We start from the raw sequence: 18583 nt of genomic DNA, 5'->3' as shown, positions 1-18583 counted from the left end.
CCCTCCCAACCAAAGCCACACTTACCACAGCTCCATCAGACTCACCTGTAAGCTGCTCGCTCAGTTCTCTCTGGCTGCATGTTTCAAGCAGAGGGGCCCATCTCAAAGCCTAGCCCTGAAGTCACACCTGCAAGAAACCAATGCAGTGCACCCTCTTCCATCAGGCCCTGCAACCAACACCAGTGAACCAAGTGCTCAGACATTTAGATACCTAGCCCAATCACCTCGCATCACAGCCTCCCATTTCCCCCCCCCTCCCATCCACATTAAAAAAGCCACACTTACCACAGCTCCACTCTGTCCATTTTCACCCCGTCGCTGTATACCAGAATGTTGCGGGGAAAAAAAAAAAAAAAACAAAAACAAAAAAAAAAACGTCAGTCGGGTGTGATAGCTGCCCGGGTTCTCTCTGTTGCCGTTTACAGCAACGTATGGCCGTCCCGTTGATTTTTTTTGGAGTCCATACTTGGGGAATGGCCTCATGCAGGGGCTTAGCTTGATTTACAGCATCTTTTAGAAAAATTTCCAATCTTGATTTACTAGTGATAGAGAATTTAGACAACCCTTGTTACATTGTTTCCAAGTTAATTACAGACCTTGTTATACAATGGTGAAAGGCAACTTGATTCTTACATTTGTTCCAGTAGGCAGCGTCAGGACCAGTGTCTGGCAAATTAGAAGGACGCTCAGTGGTGGGCCAATTTGCTATCAGGAGCCATTTTTTTTTCTTGCTCGCTAGGGGTTATAAGTAGCTTACGCAGTTGCAGGAGGTCTGCTTCAGAGGATTCATAGGCATTGCACACTAGCAAAAATTCCTCTGCAAATTTGGTAGGGTTTTCCTGGGGCTCTGGAAAACCTTTTACAATTGAGTGGAGCTCCGTGTGGGTCCAGGCTTTATAGCTCCAAGTGGGACAGGTCTGAGTCTTCTCGGAGGACGGGGTAAAGGGAAGCGCTTGGTCTGGTGGTGGGAGAGGAGGTTTCCAATAAAGCTTTTTACTTATAATTAGAATTTTTAAGGGAGGCGAACTTCGATTCAGTCCATCTAAGATTTGCCTCGGCCCACCACTGCATGAAGCAATCTACCTCTCCTCTAGCCAATTTAGTTTTGGGACGGCCAAGTTTGTCTTTTAAGACGTCCACTTGGTCTTTGTTCCAAGATCCTAACAGTGGCCACTGAGTTTTGGGATCCCCCAGAGTCAATCTAGATCATTTTTCCAGAAGTTTACAGGGGTCCGGACCCTTTCTAAAATATATAAGCTGAGCCGGGGTCCCTTGAGGGAACTGCCCCCCGCTTAGACGTCTGGTTACCCATACAGGAGGGCTTCACACACCAATCACACAAGGAGGAAATCTGGGTTCATCAGAGCGGTGCCCAGTGCAACACACAAAAGAAGCCCACAGGCTACTGCCTCAATCGCCCTTGCGTTCACTCCAAGGATTTTATCCAAGATGCGGTGCGGCTGCGATAGTACAGATTCCAGTCACGCAGACCGCGGGGACAGGAGCCCCTTGGGTCAGCCAGTCCCTGGACAGGGATGGCTCCCAGACTCACTCACACCACAGGGAAGACGGATAGTCACAGAGACAAGACAGTCCTCAGTCCGGACAAAACACAGAAGTGACAACCTGACCAGAGTCCTGATGTTAGATCCCGGGATCCCTACCAGAACCGAGCGGGAACCAACAGGTTCCATGGCGTAGACTTCGCTGTGGTTGTGCACCTTTCCATTCTGGCAGAGGACCGCTCGGGCCAAATGCCCAGGTGCCGGCTGCCACGGTCATCCTGCAAGACAGTCAGGGATCACACAACCTCAGCAAAGACGGTTGCCATCTCGGTGGGACCTCCAAATTGTCAAAGTCATACAAGACCCAGATTTGTCAGACCGCTCTGTTTATTAGCAATGCCGCTCTGCTAAATGCACCCAGAAAATGTGAGTGCCATACAAAGTTCAAACCCCTTGATTTATACACTCAAAAGAAAGCCAAAATTAACAGGATTAAAAGAGGGGGCAAAACTTCACACGATTAGTGTGTGAGGCTAGTCAAGTATCTTCATTTCCACGTCAAGCACACAGCAATCTCCTGTCCATATCTCCTTGGTGATCTCACTTGCTTTCTCCCTAACACCTAATGTTCCTTTGCTAGCCAGGTGGGCCTGAGTTAATAGGAAATCTGATCTGCATCCCTACAGACAACAACAACATACTTTTCTTCTTCCTGTTCAGAGAAACAATATTCCTTCAGCTTATTCAATTACAGCATAATTCATCTTTCTCTTACAGTACAATTCTTTCTACTTTCACAGCTGCTCACTCAAGTCTCTCTAGCTGCCGGCTCCAAGAGAAAGGCCCAGCTCATGGGCCTTGTCTCCAATCCAACACTGCAAGAAACAAATCCAGTCAGATTCTCCCGAAAGACTCTCCAACCAACACCAGTTAAGGACATGCATGGATATTTGGATCCTTAGCCTGCTTCTCCCCAACCCCAAAAAAGCCCAAACTTACCGAGCTCCAGTCGGACTTTCCCTCAGCCAAGTGCTCTGTGGGCTGCTCACTCAGGTCTCTGGCTGCAAGCCCTGCCTCTGATCTTCGCTGCCCCTGAAGTGCTAGCTGCAAGAAATTACCACCGATACACCATCTTCAAACAGACCCTCCAACCAACACCGGTGAAGGAAGGGGACAGACATTTGGATACTTAGCATAGCCACCTCGCAGCATAGTGCCCCGAAAAGCCACACTTACTGCAGCTGCATCAGACTTTCCAGGAGACTCTTCTAAGTTGCTCACTCAGTTCTCTGGCTGCAAGCTCCAAGCAGAGGGGCCGGTCTCAAAGCCTTGCCCGCAGGTACCACCTGCAAGACACCAATCCAGTACACTCGCTTCCATCAGGCAACCAACACCAGTGAACAAAGTGCGGGGACATTTGGATACTTAGCCCAACCACCTCAAAACACAGCCAAACGCCACACTTACCAAACTCCACTCCGAATTTTCCCCAGGAGATTCACCTGTAAGCTGCTAAGTCAGTTCTCTCCAGCTACCAGGTCAAAGACAAAGGCCCGGCTCATGGCCTTCTCTCAAATCCAATCTGCCACAAAGTCCGATCTGCAAGAAGCCAATCCAGTCAGATTCTCCAACCAACACCAATGAAGGAAGTGAACAGACATTTTCATATCTTGGCTAACCACCACAGCCAAAAGCCACACTTACCTGAGCTCCCAGGCGACGCCTTGAAGTTGCTCACCGAGTTCTGCTTCTGGCTGCTTTTCGTGTAAGGCTGCCAGCTGCACATAGAGGCCCGTCTCAAGGCCTTCCCTCCAATCCAATCTGCCCTAACTCATGTCTGCAAGAAACCAATCCAGTGCACCCTCTTCCATCAGACCCTCCAACCAGTATCAGGTGAAGAAAGGGGACAGATATATTTGGACACTAAGCCCAGCCACCTCATGACATAACCCCCCCGAAAAGCCACACTTACCACAGCTCCAGACTTTTTCCAGGAGACGCCCCTGTAAGCTGCTCACTCAGTTCTCTCTGGCTCCAAGCTCCAAGCAGAGGGGCCCAGCTCAAAGCCTTGCCCCCAGGTCTCCTTTGCAACAAAGCAATGCAGTGCACCCTCTTCCATAGGATCCTGCAACCAACACCAGTGAACGAAGTAGACAGACATTTGGATAGTTAGCCCAACCGCCTCCCAGCAGAGCCCTCTCCCCTTCCAAACCACACTTACCGAGCCTCACTTACAGCGGTTGGCCTCAGGAAAGTCCACGGGCTGCTTACTGAAGTCTCTCTGGCTCCCAACACCAAGCAGGGGGCACGGCTCAAAGTCTTCCCTCCAATCCAGTCTCCAGGGACCTATCTGCAACAATTCACTCCCAATGCAGCCTCTCCCATCAGGCCCTGTAACCCATACCAGTGAACCACGTAGACAGACATTTGGATACTTAGCCCACACACCTCCCAGTAAAGCCTGCTCCACTCGGACTTTCCCTCAGCCAAGTGCTCTGTGGGCTGCTCGCTCAGGTCTCTGGCTGCCAGCTCCAAGCCAGCAGCCCAGATCACAGCCTTGCAGTCGATCTCATCTGCCCCTGAAGTTGCAAGAAGTTATTACTAATGGACCATCTTCAAACAGACCATCCAACCAACACCAGTCAAGGAAGACATTTGGATACCTTGCCCAATCACCTCTCAGCACAGCAAAAAGCCACACTTACCTGAGCTCCTCTTAGATATTTTCTACACGACTCCTCCAAGCTGCTCACTGAATTCCACTTCTGGCTGCTTTCCATGTAAGACTGTTAGCTCCAAGAGAAAGACATATCAAAGCCTTACCTCCAATCCAGTCGGCCTCCAGAACTTAACCTTCAAACACACACTCCCAATGCACCCTCTTCCAACAAACCTTATAACCAACAGGTGAAGCAAGTGGACAGACATTTGGATACTTAACCCAGTCACCTCAAAGCATAGCCCCCCCCCCCCCACCCCTCCCAACCAAAGCCACACTTACCACAGCTCCATCAGACTCACCTGTAAGCTGCTCGCTCAGTTCTCTCTGGCTGCATGTTTCAAGCAGAGGGGCCCATCTCAAAGCCTAGCCCTGAAGTCACACCTGCAAGAAACCAATGCAGTGCACCCTCTTCCATCAGGCCCTGCAACCAACACCAGTGAACCAAGTGCTCAGACATTTAGATACCTAGCCCAATCACCTCGCATCACAGCCTCCCATTTCCCCCCCCCTCCCATCCACATTAAAAAAGCCACACTTACCACAGCTCCACTCTGTCCATTTTCACCCCGTCGCTGTATACCAGAATGTTGCGGGGAAAAAAAAAAAAAAAAAAAAAAAAAAACGTCAGTCGGGTGTGATAGCTGCCCGGGTTCTCTCTGTTGCCGTTTACAGCAACGTATGGCCGTCCCGTTGATTTTTTTTGGAGTCCATACTTGGGGAATGGCCTCATGCAGGGGCTTAGCTTGATTTACAGCATCTTTTAGAAAAATTTCCAATCTTGATTTACTAGTGATAGAGAATTTAGACAACCCTTGTTACATTGTTTCCAAGTTAATTACAGACCTTGTTATACAATGGTGAAAGGCAACTTGATTCTTACATTTGTTCCAGTAGGCAGCGTCAGGACCAGTGTCTGGCAAATTAGAAGGACGCTCAGTGGTGGGCCAATTTGCTATCAGGAGCCATTTTTTTTTCTTGCTCGCTAGGGGTTATAAGTAGCTTACGCAGTTGCAGGAGGTCTGCTTCAGAGGATTCATAGGCATTGCACACTAGCAAAAATTCCTCTGCAAATTTGGTAGGGTTTTCCTGGGGCTCTGGAAAACCTTTTACAATTGAGTGGAGCTCCGTGTGGGTCCAGGCTTTATAGCTCCAAGTGGGACAGGTCTGAGTCTTCTCGGAGGACGGGGTAAAGGGAAGCGCTTGGTCTGGTGGTGGGAGAGGAGGTTTCCAATAAAGCTTTTTACTTATAATTAGAATTTTTAAGGGAGGCGAACTTCGATTCAGTCCATCTAAGATTTGCCTCGGCCCACCACTGCATGAAGCAATCTACCTCTCCTCTAGCCAATTTAGTTTTGGGACGGCCAAGTTTGTCTTTTAAGACGTCCACTTGGTCTTTGTTCCAAGATCCTAACAGTGGCCACTGAGTTTTGGGATCCCCCAGAGTCAATCTAGATCATTTTTCCAGAAGTTTACAGGGGTCCGGACCCTTTCTAAAATATATAAGCTGAGCCGGGGTCCCTTGAGGGAACTGCCCCCCGCTTAGACGTCTGGTTACCCATACAGGAGGGCTTCACACACCAATCACACAAGGAGGAAATCTGGGTTCATCAGAGCGGTGCCCAGTGCAACACACAAAAGAAGCCCACAGGCTACTGCCTCAATCGCCCTTGCGTTCACTCCAAGGATTTTATCCAAGATGCGGTGCGGCTGCGATAGTACAGATTCCAGTCACGCAGACCGCGGGGACAGGAGCCCCTTGGGTCAGCCAGTCCCTGGACAGGGATGGCTCCCAGACTCACTCACACCACAGGGAAGACGGATAGTCACAGAGACAAGACAGTCCTCAGTCCGGACAAAACACAGAAGTGACGACCTGACCAGAGTCCTGATGTTAGATCCCGGGATCCCTACCAGAACCGAGCGGGAACCAACAGGTTCCATGGCGTAGACTTCGCTGTGGTTGTGCACCTTTCCATTCTGGCAGAGGACCGCTCGGGCCAAATGCCCAGGTGCCGGCTGCCACGGTCATCCTGCAAGACAGTCAGGGATCACACAACCTCAGCAAAGACGGTTGCCATCTCGGTGGGACCTCCAAATTGTCAAAGTCATACAAGACCCAGATTTGTCAGACCGCTCTGTTTATTAGCAATGCCGCTCTGCTAAATGCACCCAGAAAATGTGAGTGCCATACAAAGTTCAAACCCCTTGATTTATACACTCAAAAGAAAGCCAAAATTAACAGGATTAAAAGAGGGGGCAAAACTTCACACGATTAGTGTGTGAGGCTAGTCAAGTATCTTCATTTCCACGTCAAGCACACAGCAATCTCCTGTCCATATCTCCTTGGTGATCTCACTTGCTTTCTCCCTAACACCTAATGTTCCTTTGCTAGCCAGGTGGGCCTGAGTTAATAGGAAATCTGATCTGCATCCCTACAGACAACAACAACATACTTTTCTTCTTCCTGTTCAGAGAAACAATATTCCTTCAGCTTATTCAATTACAGCATAATTCATCTTTCTCTTACAGTACAATTCTTTCTACTTTCACAGCTGCTCACTCAAGTCTCTCTAGCTGCCGGCTCCAAGAGAAAGGCCCAGCTCATGGGCCTTGTCTCCAATCCAACACTGCAAGAAACAAATCCAGTCAGATTCTCCCGAAAGACTCTCCAACCAACACCAGTTAAGGACATGCATGGATATTTGGATCCTTAGCCTGCTTCTCCCCAACCCCAAAAAAGCCCAAACTTACCGAGCTCCAGTCGGACTTTCCCTCAGCCAAGTGCTCTGTGGGCTGCTCACTCAGGTCTCTGGCTGCAAGCCCTGCCTCTGATCTTCGCTGCCCCTGAAGTGCTAGCTGCAAGAAATTACCACCGATACACCATCTTCAAACAGACCCTCCAACCAACACCGGTGAAGGAAGGGGACAGACATTTGGATACTTAGCATAGCCACCTCGCAGCATAGTGCCCCGAAAAGCCACACTTACTGCAGCTGCATCAGACTTTCCAGGAGACTCTTCTAAGTTGCTCACTCAGTTCTCTGGCTGCAAGCTCCAAGCAGAGGGGCCGGTCTCAAAGCCTTGCCCGCAGGTACCACCTGCAAGACACCAATCCAGTACACTCGCTTCCATCAGGCAACCAACACCAGTGAACAAAGTGCGGGGACATTTGGATACTTAGCCCAACCACCTCAAAACACAGCCAAACGCCACACTTACCAAACTCCACTCCGAATTTTCCCCAGGAGATTCACCTGTAAGCTGCTAAGTCAGTTCTCTCCAGCTACCAGGTCAAAGACAAAGGCCCGGCTCATGGCCTTCTCTCAAATCCAATCTGCCACAAAGTCCGATCTGCAAGAAGCCAATCCAGTCAGATTCTCCAACCAACACCAATGAAGGAAGTGAACAGACATTTTCATATCTTGGCTAACCACCACAGCCAAAAGCCACACTTACCTGAGCTCCCAGGCGACGCCTTGAAGTTGCTCACCGAGTTCTGCTTCTGGCTGCTTTTCGTGTAAGGCTGCCAGCTGCACATAGAGGCCCGTCTCAAGGCCTTCCCTCCAATCCAATCTGCCCTAACTCATGTCTGCAAGAAACCAATCCAGTGCACCCTCTTCCATCTGTGGAAGAAAACAAGCCTTCACTCTGCGTTGTGTTTAAGCAACAAGTAGCCAGAGGCAGTTTATTTGAGCAATATTGCAAGGGAAGATGTCCATAAGCGCATCTTCAAATACAAAACAATTAAAAGCCAATATATACACTTTTTCTATTACATATAACATTAAACAATTACTTCCCTGCCCACTCAGTTCCCATCAGACACTGTCTTATCTCAAGGCTCTCACTGAGGTAAGCATTCCACTCTTATCAATAGTGGGAGAGACAGAAAGGCGAACACAGCCTCTCTTCTGGCTCTCATGTTAAGAGGAGTCAGAGTGACCCAGACTCTTGCTCTGCTACTGACAAACTCTGAAATGGTCACCCAAATCCCCTTTCCCTTAGTCCTGCTTCCACAATCCCCCCTTTTGTGCTCTAGGCACAATTACTTCTTCAAATCTCTATATTCATTAAACATTGTATTTCTGTTTTAACATCGAGAGGATTGACTTCACAGGTATGGATTGATTGCAATGGTAATATAGGATTAGTATAAACATGAAAATTATTTCTATTAGTACATCCTCTATAACAATAAAATAATCCTACAATAAGCAAAAGCAATATAATCATTAATATCCCCGCCATAACTCTATGATGGGGTCGCTGCATAGCCTTAGTTACATAACACGATACATCATAATTAGTACACAGGAGGGATGTTCTATAAACTGTGTGGAAAGCATGTGCCTCAATATGATAGGTATTTTGGAGAACATGAATTTGACCTTGTAATTCAGAGATTTTCTGGACCTCTGGTAGGAGTGAAAGTAAATTCTGGAATCGGTCAGGTACTAGGGTAGTCCAGTCGAGGGGTATTTGGAATCTAAGGGCTGTTTGTAGGACCTTGTCTGCGGGCCAATAAATGACATGATTTCCCATAACTGTGGTGAGATGAAAGTGCATGTCTTGTAAAATGGTGGTATTAGTGTGTACACAGCTATCATTGGCCTGAAAGAGCAGATGTCCTGTTAGGGTGCATCCTTGTCCCATACCTTCCCAGCAAATGCTGTCGTGCACAGTTACAACTTCACCTGGTCTCAGCTTTCGTATGCACTGAAGCTGAGGGGGTTCTAAAGGCCAAAGCATCCATTGATTTCCTATCCCTATCCAAATATCAGGTGTTATTCCAGGAGCACTGACTATGAACCGGCCGGGCGCACCAGGTGGTTTAATTTCCCAGATGTCTCGGTGAATCACCCAGTCCCACATGCATCCTCCCAACGGACCCGGCAAGATTCGGTATGTGGGGGCCCACACCCCTCCAACCGGCCCGTATGCTTGGAAGGAGCACTGTGAGTGCCTGCATCTCCACCCTGAAAATCTCCAAGTGTGTCTCCAGGGCCACAGTTCTGACAGTATCCCTGAGGCATTTGCAAGGGCAGTGGGCCAGGTCTGATGCCCAAGATCACTCTGAATGGCCATTAGCTGGTCATTCAGGAAATCCTGAATTTCCGAACAAGCCAGATCCCACTGCAATTCCTTCTCTGCCTCAGTGATATCCAGTATCATTTTTGTTAGCAATTCCTGGGTCATTGAACTGAGGGTGGAGATAACATGCAATTCACCGATTCCAGCCTGAACTTGGGTTAGCTGTGCTCCAGTAATAAGCCCAGTGGCTTCCCTCTATCTGTCCCAGCCTTTCCTCATGTTGTTGGCCCCTGTATATGTTCCACACTGCTGCTGCACTATTGGCACCATCCCAGAGATGGTCTCCTAAGTCCCTTTTCCTCCTAGTGGAAACCCATGCCCTCTCTTGTGCCAACCGAATGGCAGCCCCTTTAGAACAGTTTGGATACAAAGAGGTGACCTGAAAGCTGGGCAAAGGCAGTGTAAATTTTACAGACCCTAGTGTGGCATTAACTATGGTCCATCGATATCCTAACACATCATCTCTTTTAGACACAGTATCATACCACATCTGTTGATTAAAAACTCTAATATAATTTTTAGCAACATTAATATCAATAGCATAAGAAGGAGTATATTGCAAAATAGCGCAGGCAAAATTATCAGTTAAGGGAATTATCTTAGTATAGGTAAAATTTCCATTAGGTGAACACATTCTCTGAATCTGAATTTGGCCTTTTGCTAACTGGGAAACCAAACAACAATAGGGCCCTCTTCCTGTCAACAGATTACAAACCCTGGGGATGGCCATCATGTCAACCCCATCAGAAAACCCCCTTACCTCAATGCTAGAATTTAGTGGCTCACGTTCATATACAGTAATATCATAAACCCCTATCTCCACTGATCCATCTGACTTCCATTTAATTGTTCGCTCAAATGAAAAATTTGGAACCTTGAAAAATAGATTTTCTAGACAATACTTAGCTATGTCACTCAGATGTGACGGCCTTGGCCATTGAATTTCATCAGAATACACAATATCATCAGTATTTGGGTATGTTACCGGAATGGCAGTGGAGGTGGAGGAGGTAGTGAGAGCGGTGGCATCAAGGTGCTTTTGGTATTCATCGTCCGAAAGCCAATTGGGGAGTGCAGTACATTCTGCTGGTATTTGCCCATAAGCACAGATCGCAGCTCCTGGAAGAAACCCACCAAACCACTCAACACCACACTCCCAACTGCGAGTCCCACAAGTCCCTCCTTGCCAGTGTATAATGCTCCGCCTTTTCCACCAGGGCCAGTTCTTAATGTCCTTTGTTGTTAAAAAGTTCTGGACTCTGGCAGTGTAAGGGGAGCGAATTTTTCTTCTTCCTTGAAATAGTAGTGATTCTTCTTCATGCAGGGGAGAGGTTACTAGCACATCACCCTGTAACAATTTGGTCCTTCTGACATATACCAGAGGTATATTAGTTCTGTTAGTGGGCAAGGGAGAGGTTACTAGCACTTCACCTTGCCCTCGTTTCCTGCTATTTAGTAGGAGAAGAAACAGGAACAGGAAGAGGGACAAACCCATCAGTAGTCGAAGTTGAGTCATCTCGAGGTGGAGTGGTCCTTTTACAGTGAGAAGTATGGGTCCAAGTAGGCAGCCCTTGGCACTTCACAGTGGTGTTGGTGGTCAGCAGGACCTGGTAAGGGCCTTTCCAGCATGGGGCTAGAGCAGTCTTTCGCTGATGGACCTTTATGTAGACCCAGTCGCCGGGTTCCAACAGATGACACGGTTGCTCAGGGTCCTTGGGTAACGCTTCTTTTACCTGTGAATAAAAGGACCTAATACTCTTCATTAATGTCTGGCAATACTTAAGCATAATATCATCCACTAAATGAATGTCCATTTGAGCAAGGGTCAGCGGGGGCGCTGCTGGTAATCTCATCGGGCGCCCTGTCAGGATCTCATGTGTGCTAAGTCCAGTTTTCCGATTCGGGCTGGCCCTCATGCTCATTAATGCCAATGGAAGGGCATCTGGCCATTTCAAGTTAGTTTCTGCACAAATCTTGGCCAGTTTGTTTTTCAAAATCCCATTCTGGCGCTCCACTGTCCCAGCAGACTGCGGGTGGTGGGGGCAGTGGAGGTTGTGCTGGATCTGTAAAGCTGTACACAATTCTTTTACAATCTGTCCAGTAAAATGAGTACCACGATCACTGTTAATACTAACAGGTATACCAAATCTGGGTATAAAATCCTTAAGTAAAAGTTTCACCACAGTCTTGGCGTCTGCCTTCCTACAGGGGAAGGCTTCAATCCAGCCTAAAAACACATCAACTAATACTAGTACATATTCATAATTACAGCATTTATACAATTGAATAAAATCAATTTGAATATTTACAAATGGTCCCCGCGGAGGGGGATGTGCTGCCTGTTTTACCTTAACAGCCTTACCAACATTGTGCTGTTGGCAAATCGTACACTGTTGGCAGTAGTGCTGGGCCACAGGAGAAAAATCTGGTGCAAACCAGTCTCGACTAACAGCATTAATCATCCCCCCTTTGCTCACGTGTGCCACCCCATGGTGCACGCGAGCAAAATAGGGCAAGAGCACCCTAGGCGCAACCAGGCGGCCGTCCGGGGAGCGCCAAAGGTGATCAGGGTGTAATATGCACCCAGCAACACTCCAAGAATGTTTCTCAGCTTCTGGTGCCATCTCCTGGATCCTAGCAAGATCGTCTAGGGAAGCTAGAGGAGGTTGTTCCATTAAGGCAAAAGTACATTCAGCCCGAGGGGGGGGCAAAAAGGGCCGCGTGCTTGGCCGCCTTATCAGCCAAAGCATTCCCACGCGTAACTTCATCATGAAGGGTTTGATGTGCAGTGCACTTTACAACAGCAATAGCTTTGGGTAACAAAAGGGCATCTAAGAGAGCAGACACATATTGACCATTCTTGATAGGGGAACCAGAGGATGTAAGAAAGCCTCTGTTTCCACAGCAAACCATAATCATGTACCACTCCAAAAGCATATCGAGAATCAGTGTAAACAGTGACAGTTTTATGCTGAGCCAAAACACACACCCTAGTCAAAGCAACGAGCTCTGCAATCTGAGCCGACAGGACAGAAGTCAGAGCAGCACTTTCAATCACAGTATGCAAAGAGCATACAGCATATCCAGCAATTAATTTCCCCTTAGAATCACGCGAACAAGAACCATCTACAAAGTATATACGATCAGGGTTCTGCAGGGGCATGTCAGTAAGGTCATCCCGTGGACGGGTAAGGAGAGAAGTTACAGACACACAGTCATGAGGTGAGCCGTCTGTCGGCCCGGGCAGAAGGGAAGCCGGGATTAAGACAGGACAGCGAGTCAGAGTAATATGAGATTAGGTTAACAAAATAAGTTCATATTTAAGGAGACGAGAAGTAGACAGATGCTGTGTTTTGGTTTTTAGCAAGAGTGCTTCTACTGCATGAGGCACAGCAAGCGTTAAAGGTGAACTTAAAACTATAGCTTCAGATAATTGTACAGCCAAGGCTGCTGCGGCCACAGCCCGAAGACAAGGGGGTAAGCCAATTGCTACAGCATCCAGAGCAGAGCTGTAATAGGCAAGTGGCCGGTGTTTATCGCCGTGTTTCTGTGTCAACACAGCCAAAGCAAATCCATCACGTTCATGACAGAAAAGAATAAATGGCTTAGTATAGTCAGGGAGGCCTAAAGCAGGGGCACTAGAAAGGGCTTAATAGCCACAAAGGCTTGTTCAGCCTCTTGGGACCATGGAAGGGGTTCAGGGGTACCTGTTTTAATAAGCAGTTGTAACGACTTAATTATTGCTGCATAACTTAAAATCCATTGTCTGCAGTACCCAGTCATGCCCAGAAAGGTTCTCATCTGCGAGATAGTGACAGGTTTAGGCATTCTTAAAATGGCTGCAATGCGAGCATCTGATAAATGTCGAGTACCAAGTGAAATATCATGACCCAGATAATGAACCCTAGGCTGGCACAACTGAAGCTTTTCTTGGGAGGCCTTATGGCCTTTTGTAGCCAATGCTTTCAAAAGAACCAGAGTATCAATTTTGCAGGATTCAAAAGAAGGGGAAGCTAACAAAAGATCATCCACATATTGTATGAGTACAGATTTTTCTGGAAAGACTATGTCATCGAGGTCTTTCTTTAAGATTTGAGAAAATAGAGATGGGGATTCAGTATACCCTTGAGGTAACCGGGTCCAAGTATATTGACGTTCCCTATAGGTGAAAGCAAACAAATATTGGCTATCTTGATCAATAGGAATAGAAAAGAAGGCTGAACAAAGGTCCACAACAGTAAAACAAGTGGCTGTAGAGGGTATACAAGAAAGAATGGTAGCTGGGTTTGGAACCACTGGAAAAGATGGCAGGACAACAGCATTAACTGCACGGAGATCCTGCACAAAACGATAGGTATTCTTTCCTGGTTTTTTTACAGGGAAGATAGGAGTATTACAAAGGCTAGAAACAGGAACAATTATACCCTGTGCTATTAAAGAGTTTATTACTGGAGCAATCCCTTCTTCCGCTTCAGGGCGCAGCGGATACTGTGGCACTCTAGGAAGAGGCTTCAAAGGATCAACAAGAATTTTAACTGGTTTAGCTGTCCAAATCTGCCCCACCTCATTCACATGTTTGGACCATAAGTAAGAGGGGACTTGTGATAGTAACTCAACAAGTTCGTTACTGAGAGGCAAACCCTGCTGGGCTGGTTCCTCGGTTTGCAGGGTAGCCAGCACTTGATTGGTATTCTCCTCAGGGACATTTAAGAACACTCCATCTGGAGTACAGTAGATAGTGCAGCCCAATTTGCACAAAAGATCTCGTCCCAGTATATTCACAGGGGAGGATGGACTAAGTAAAAAGGCATGCTGATCTGAAATGGGTCCCAAAGTAACAGAAAGGGATTTTGTGACAGGATGAGGAACGGGTTGGTTCGAAATACCAACAGCAGTGACAGATGAGCATGACAAGGGAACAGAGGGGAAATCTGCTAGCACCAGTATCTACAAAACAAGCTACAGACTGACCTGCTATTTCACAATTAACATATGGCCCTGCTTGAGAAATGGGGAGCAAAGGATTCATGATGCAGTTACGTTCCCTCAGGCTGTCCTAGTAAAAATTAACTTGCGGAGAAAAGGCAGGTGCAACAGGGTTTGGGAAAGGAGGAGGGGGAAGAGGCAACGAGGGGTGTGGAGATGATAGGTTCGGGCACTCATTTCTCCAATGACCCTCCTGGCCACAGTAATGACATGCCGTACTCCTTTGCTGGGGAGGGCATGAGGAAACTCTTCCTCTCCTCCGTGCTCCACCCCGGGCTCTTCCCCCCCTTCTTCCATAGGTCTGTAACCGTAAAGCCATAAGCTTTGATTCAGCATTTTCCTTCTTCTGCTCTAAGCAAGCTGCACAATGATTTGCAACTACTACCAATTCAGAAAGGGGCTTGGCTTGCCAGCCAATGCAAATTGTCTTTAGCTGTTGCTGAACCTTTGGCAAAAGTCCCTGTACAAAAGCAGCCCCTACTGCCTCTTTGGCATTATCAGCTGGTTGGGCAATCCCGGAATGTTGCTCAAATACCCTTGTTAGCCTATCTAAATAATCGGCAGGGAGTTCGCCTTTGTCTTGCTTACAGCCACTGATTTTTATCCAATCAGTTTTCTTCGGGCAAACCTCTGAAACGGCGTCCAACAGACGGCCTTTAGCGTCAGCCAGGGGTTGCCCATTTCCAGGGTCAGCATTTGGCCAGTTTGCCTGAGCTGTGAGCCGTTTTTGGGCTTCAGGTGGCAATATGACTCGTAAGAGCTAGTTAACGTCAGCCCATGAAGGATCATAACATTGGAATACTATCTTGAGTTCTTCTTTAAATTCCCCAGGTTCCTCCCTGAATTTTGGAAATCCCTGAGCTAGATTAAGGTCCCCTGGTGTCCAAGGGGCATGTACAGTAACTAGGACATCTCCAGAACCAGGTAATTGTCGTAAGGGAGCCATGACTAAAGGGGTACCCTGGACTGTTGTGGCTATTTGATTTCTAGTGCGTGCTGCAATTGGGGTGTAGGACCCGGTAGAATTAAACGAACCGGGGGACTGGTCAGAATCAACCCCCCCGGTTTGTTGACTGCTAGGCAGTGTTGGTGAAGAAAAACTCTCTCCAGAAAGATGAATCTGTGGGGGTGAAGCCTGGGCTGATGAGTTTGATGCTACAGCCAACTGCTCGGGAGAGACAGCCTGCCAAGAGAAAGTTGAAGGGGGATGGACCGGCGGCGGCGGCCTTTGAGCAATGCTAAAGAAATCCACTATATCTTCAGCTGTCTCTTCCTCCCTCTTAGTCTTAATTAACTGGGGATACAAAGGAGCCAAGGGAGCTAAGGAGGTGGATTGGATGGGAAGACATCCAGATGCCTTACATTTTAATTTTAAATCCTGTACTTGTGTTTTTAGTTTTTCCTGAGAGTCCTTTAGACTCCGCATTCGGGACTCATGGAGTCTTTGTGGCTTCCTCCCAGCAATAGACAAATGGTCCCCACTGCTCATTTGGGATTTTTGGTGAACTAAGGGTTTCTCTGAGGTATAGAATCTTATCATAATCAAAAGTACCCTGGACTGGAAACTGTTTAGATGGATTACCACTTGTGAAAAGATTCCAATCATTCAAACACCTGCAAGTGTTTGAATTATAATGCATGTACATATAATGCGCAGGGGTGCCTTTCGAAGGCGAAGAACCTTGTTTAGACTGACCTCCCCCCATCCTAGTACTTAAGATTTAGACTTTAGCAGCAGTTCGTAAAATAAGGAGAGTCGTCACTCTCTCATATATCCGCTCGGTCTCGAGGTTCGGCTGACCCCCCTTGCTTTCAGAACTCCCTCGTGGGAGAGCCCTGGTGCGGCTGGAATCAGCTTACTTCTCAGAGACCTAGGCAGCGGCATTCATACTCATTACATTTACACTCAGCATGCTTTTTACACAGAAATTTCTTAAACATTTAGATGCATCATTCTTTGTGGACCTCGTCCACATTTGGGGCGGCAACCAACACTGTTCCCCCCAGGGGCAGCAAACAACACGTTTCCCCCCAGAACCACAGCAGTTCCCAGCACTGCATAAACCTAGGTGCCTTACGTCCGGACGCAATACAATTTCCTCCCGTACCCGGGGCGGCACCACCAATACCACAGCAGTTCCCAGCACTGCATAAACGTAGGCCTACTCGGGGGTAACAAAACAACCTCCCCCTAACCGATTTGCGTCTGACCTTGTTGCAGATTCAAGATGTTCGGATGGCGTGAGCCCAACGAGGCAGACGGCTCGACGGGCAGTCCTCCCTCTGACCCCCTCAGAGATTTCAAAAGGTCTCTTACCTCTCGCAAGGCGCCTTGGGGTTAGCAGGGGAGACGGCCCGCAGGAGCTGCCGCTGCCCTCACCCGGGCGTTGCCATCCGAGTCACGGCACCAAATTGTGGAAGAAAACAAGCCTTCACTCTGCGTTGTGTTTAAGCAACAAGTAGCCAGAGGCAGTTTATTCGAGCAATATTGCAAGGGAAGATGTCCATAAGCGGATCTTCAAATACAAAACAATTAAAAGCCAATATATATGCTTTTTCTATTACATATAACATTAAACAATTACTTCCCTGCCCACTCAGTTCCCATCAGACACTGTCTTATCACAAGGCTCTCACTGAGGTAAGCATTCCACTCTTATCAATAGTGGGAGAGACAGAAAGGCGAACACAGCGTCTCTTCTGGCTCTCATGTTAAGAGGAGTCAGAGTGACCCAGACTCTTGCTCTGCTACTGACAAACTCTGAAATGGTCACCCAAATCCCCTTTCCCTTAGTCCTGCTTCCACACATCAGACCCTCCAACCAGTATCAGGTGAAGAAAGGGGACAGATATATTTGGACACTAAGCCCAGCCACCTCATGACATAACCCCCCCGAAAAGCCACACTTACCACAGCTCCAGACTTTTTCCAGGAGACGCCCCTGTAAGCTGCTCACTCAGTTCTCTCTGGCTCCAAGCTCCAAGCAGAGGGGCCCAGCTCAAAGCCTTGCCCCCAGGTCTCCTTTGCAACAAAGCAATGCAGTGCACCCTCTTCCATAGGATCCTGCAACCAACACCAGTGAACGAAGTAGACAGACATTTGGATAGTTAGCCCAACCGCCTCCCAGCAGAGCCCTCTCCCCTTCCAAACCACACTTACCGAGCCTCACTTACAGCGGTTGGCCTCAGGAAAGTCCACGGGCTGCTTACTGAAGTCTCTCTGGCTCCCAACACCAAGCAGGGGGCACGGCTCAAAGTCTTCCCTCCAATCCAGTCTCCAGGGACCTATCTGCAACAATTCACTCCCAATGCAGCCTCTCCCATCAGGCCCTGTAACCCATACCAGTGAACCACGTAGACAGACATTTGGATACTTAGCCCACACACCTCCCAGTAAAGCCTGCTTCGCCCCGCCCCATAGAAACCCCCACACTTACCTATCTCCACTCGGACTTTCCCTCAGCCAAGTGCTCTGTGGGCTGCTCGCTCAGGTCTCTGGCTGCCAGCTCCAAGCCAGCAGCCCAGATCACAGCCTTGCAGTCGATCTCATCTGCCCCTGAAGTTGCAAGAAGTTATTACTAATGGACCATCTTCAAACAGACCATCCAACCAACACCAGTCAAGGAAGACATTTGGATACCTTGCCCAATCACCTCTCAGCACAGCAAAAAGCCACACTTACCTGAGCTCCTCTTAGATATTTTCTACACGACTCCTCCAAGCTGCTCACTGAATTCCACTTCTGGCTGCTTTCCATGTAAGACTGTTAGCTCCAAGAGAAAGACATATCAAAGCCTTACCTCCAATCCAGTCGGCCTCCAGAACTTAACCTTCAAACACACACTCCCAATGCACCCTCTTCCAACAAACCTTATAACCAACAGGTGAAGCAAGTGGACAGACATTTGGATACTTAACCCAGTCACCTCAAAGCATAGCCCCCCCCCCCACCCCTCCCAACCAAAGCCACACTTACCACAGCTCCATCAGACTCACCTGTAAGCTGCTCGCTCAGTTCTCTCTGGCTGCATGTTTCAAGCAGAGGGGCCCATCTCAAAGCCTAGCCCTGAAGTCACACCTGCAAGAAACCAATGCAGTGCACCCTCTTCCATCAGGCCCTGCAACCAACACCAGTGAACCAAGTGCTCAGACATTTAGATACCTAGCCCAATCACCTCGCATCACAGCCTCCCATTTCCCCCCCCCTCCCATCCACATTAAAAAAGCCACACTTACCACAGCTCCACTCTGTCCATTTTCACCCCGTCGCTGTATACCA

The 18583-nt window shown here is 48.1% G+C and overlaps 2 long non-coding RNA genes across 8 annotated transcripts; both read right to left on the bottom strand.

The window, feature by feature from the left end:
* Positions 1 to 1636: 1636 nt before the first annotated feature.
* Positions 1637 to 4419, bottom strand: LOC142830222 (uncharacterized). Of its 3 annotated transcripts, none has more exons than XR_012905279.1 (3): positions 3727 to 4419; positions 2742 to 3630; positions 1637 to 2609 (listed from the first exon to the last, which is right to left on the bottom strand). It is a non-coding gene; the product is annotated as an uncharacterized LOC142830222 (long non-coding RNA). The 3 variants fall into 3 exon arrangements; XR_012905277.1 differs by having other exon boundaries at positions 1637 to 3104; positions 3210 to 3630; XR_012905278.1 differs by having other exon boundaries at positions 1637 to 3342; positions 3478 to 3630; positions 3727 to 3989.
* Positions 4420 to 4828: 409 nt separating this feature from the next.
* LOC102450425 (uncharacterized) lies at positions 4829 to 18312 on the bottom strand. Of its 5 annotated transcripts, none has more exons than XR_012905275.1 (9): positions 17742 to 18312; positions 17465 to 17634; positions 17216 to 17368; positions 16622 to 16820; positions 10810 to 11051; positions 10304 to 10437; positions 7684 to 7850; positions 7216 to 7578; positions 4829 to 7083 (listed from the first exon to the last, which is right to left on the bottom strand). It is a non-coding gene; the product is annotated as an uncharacterized LOC102450425 (long non-coding RNA). The 5 variants fall into 5 exon arrangements; XR_012905273.1 differs by having other exon boundaries at positions 4829 to 7578; positions 17742 to 17860; positions 17987 to 18312; XR_012905272.1 differs by having other exon boundaries at positions 4829 to 7578.
* Between the last annotated feature and the right edge of the window lie 271 nt (positions 18313 to 18583).

This window comes from Pelodiscus sinensis, chromosome 7 (genome assembly GCF_049634645.1).
Source record: "Pelodiscus sinensis isolate JC-2024 chromosome 7, ASM4963464v1, whole genome shotgun sequence".
NCBI classification, from domain to species: domain Eukaryota; kingdom Metazoa; phylum Chordata; order Testudines; family Trionychidae; genus Pelodiscus; species Pelodiscus sinensis.
Note: the sequence above shows the minus strand (reverse complement) of the source record. Positions and strands in the feature narration are given on the sequence as shown.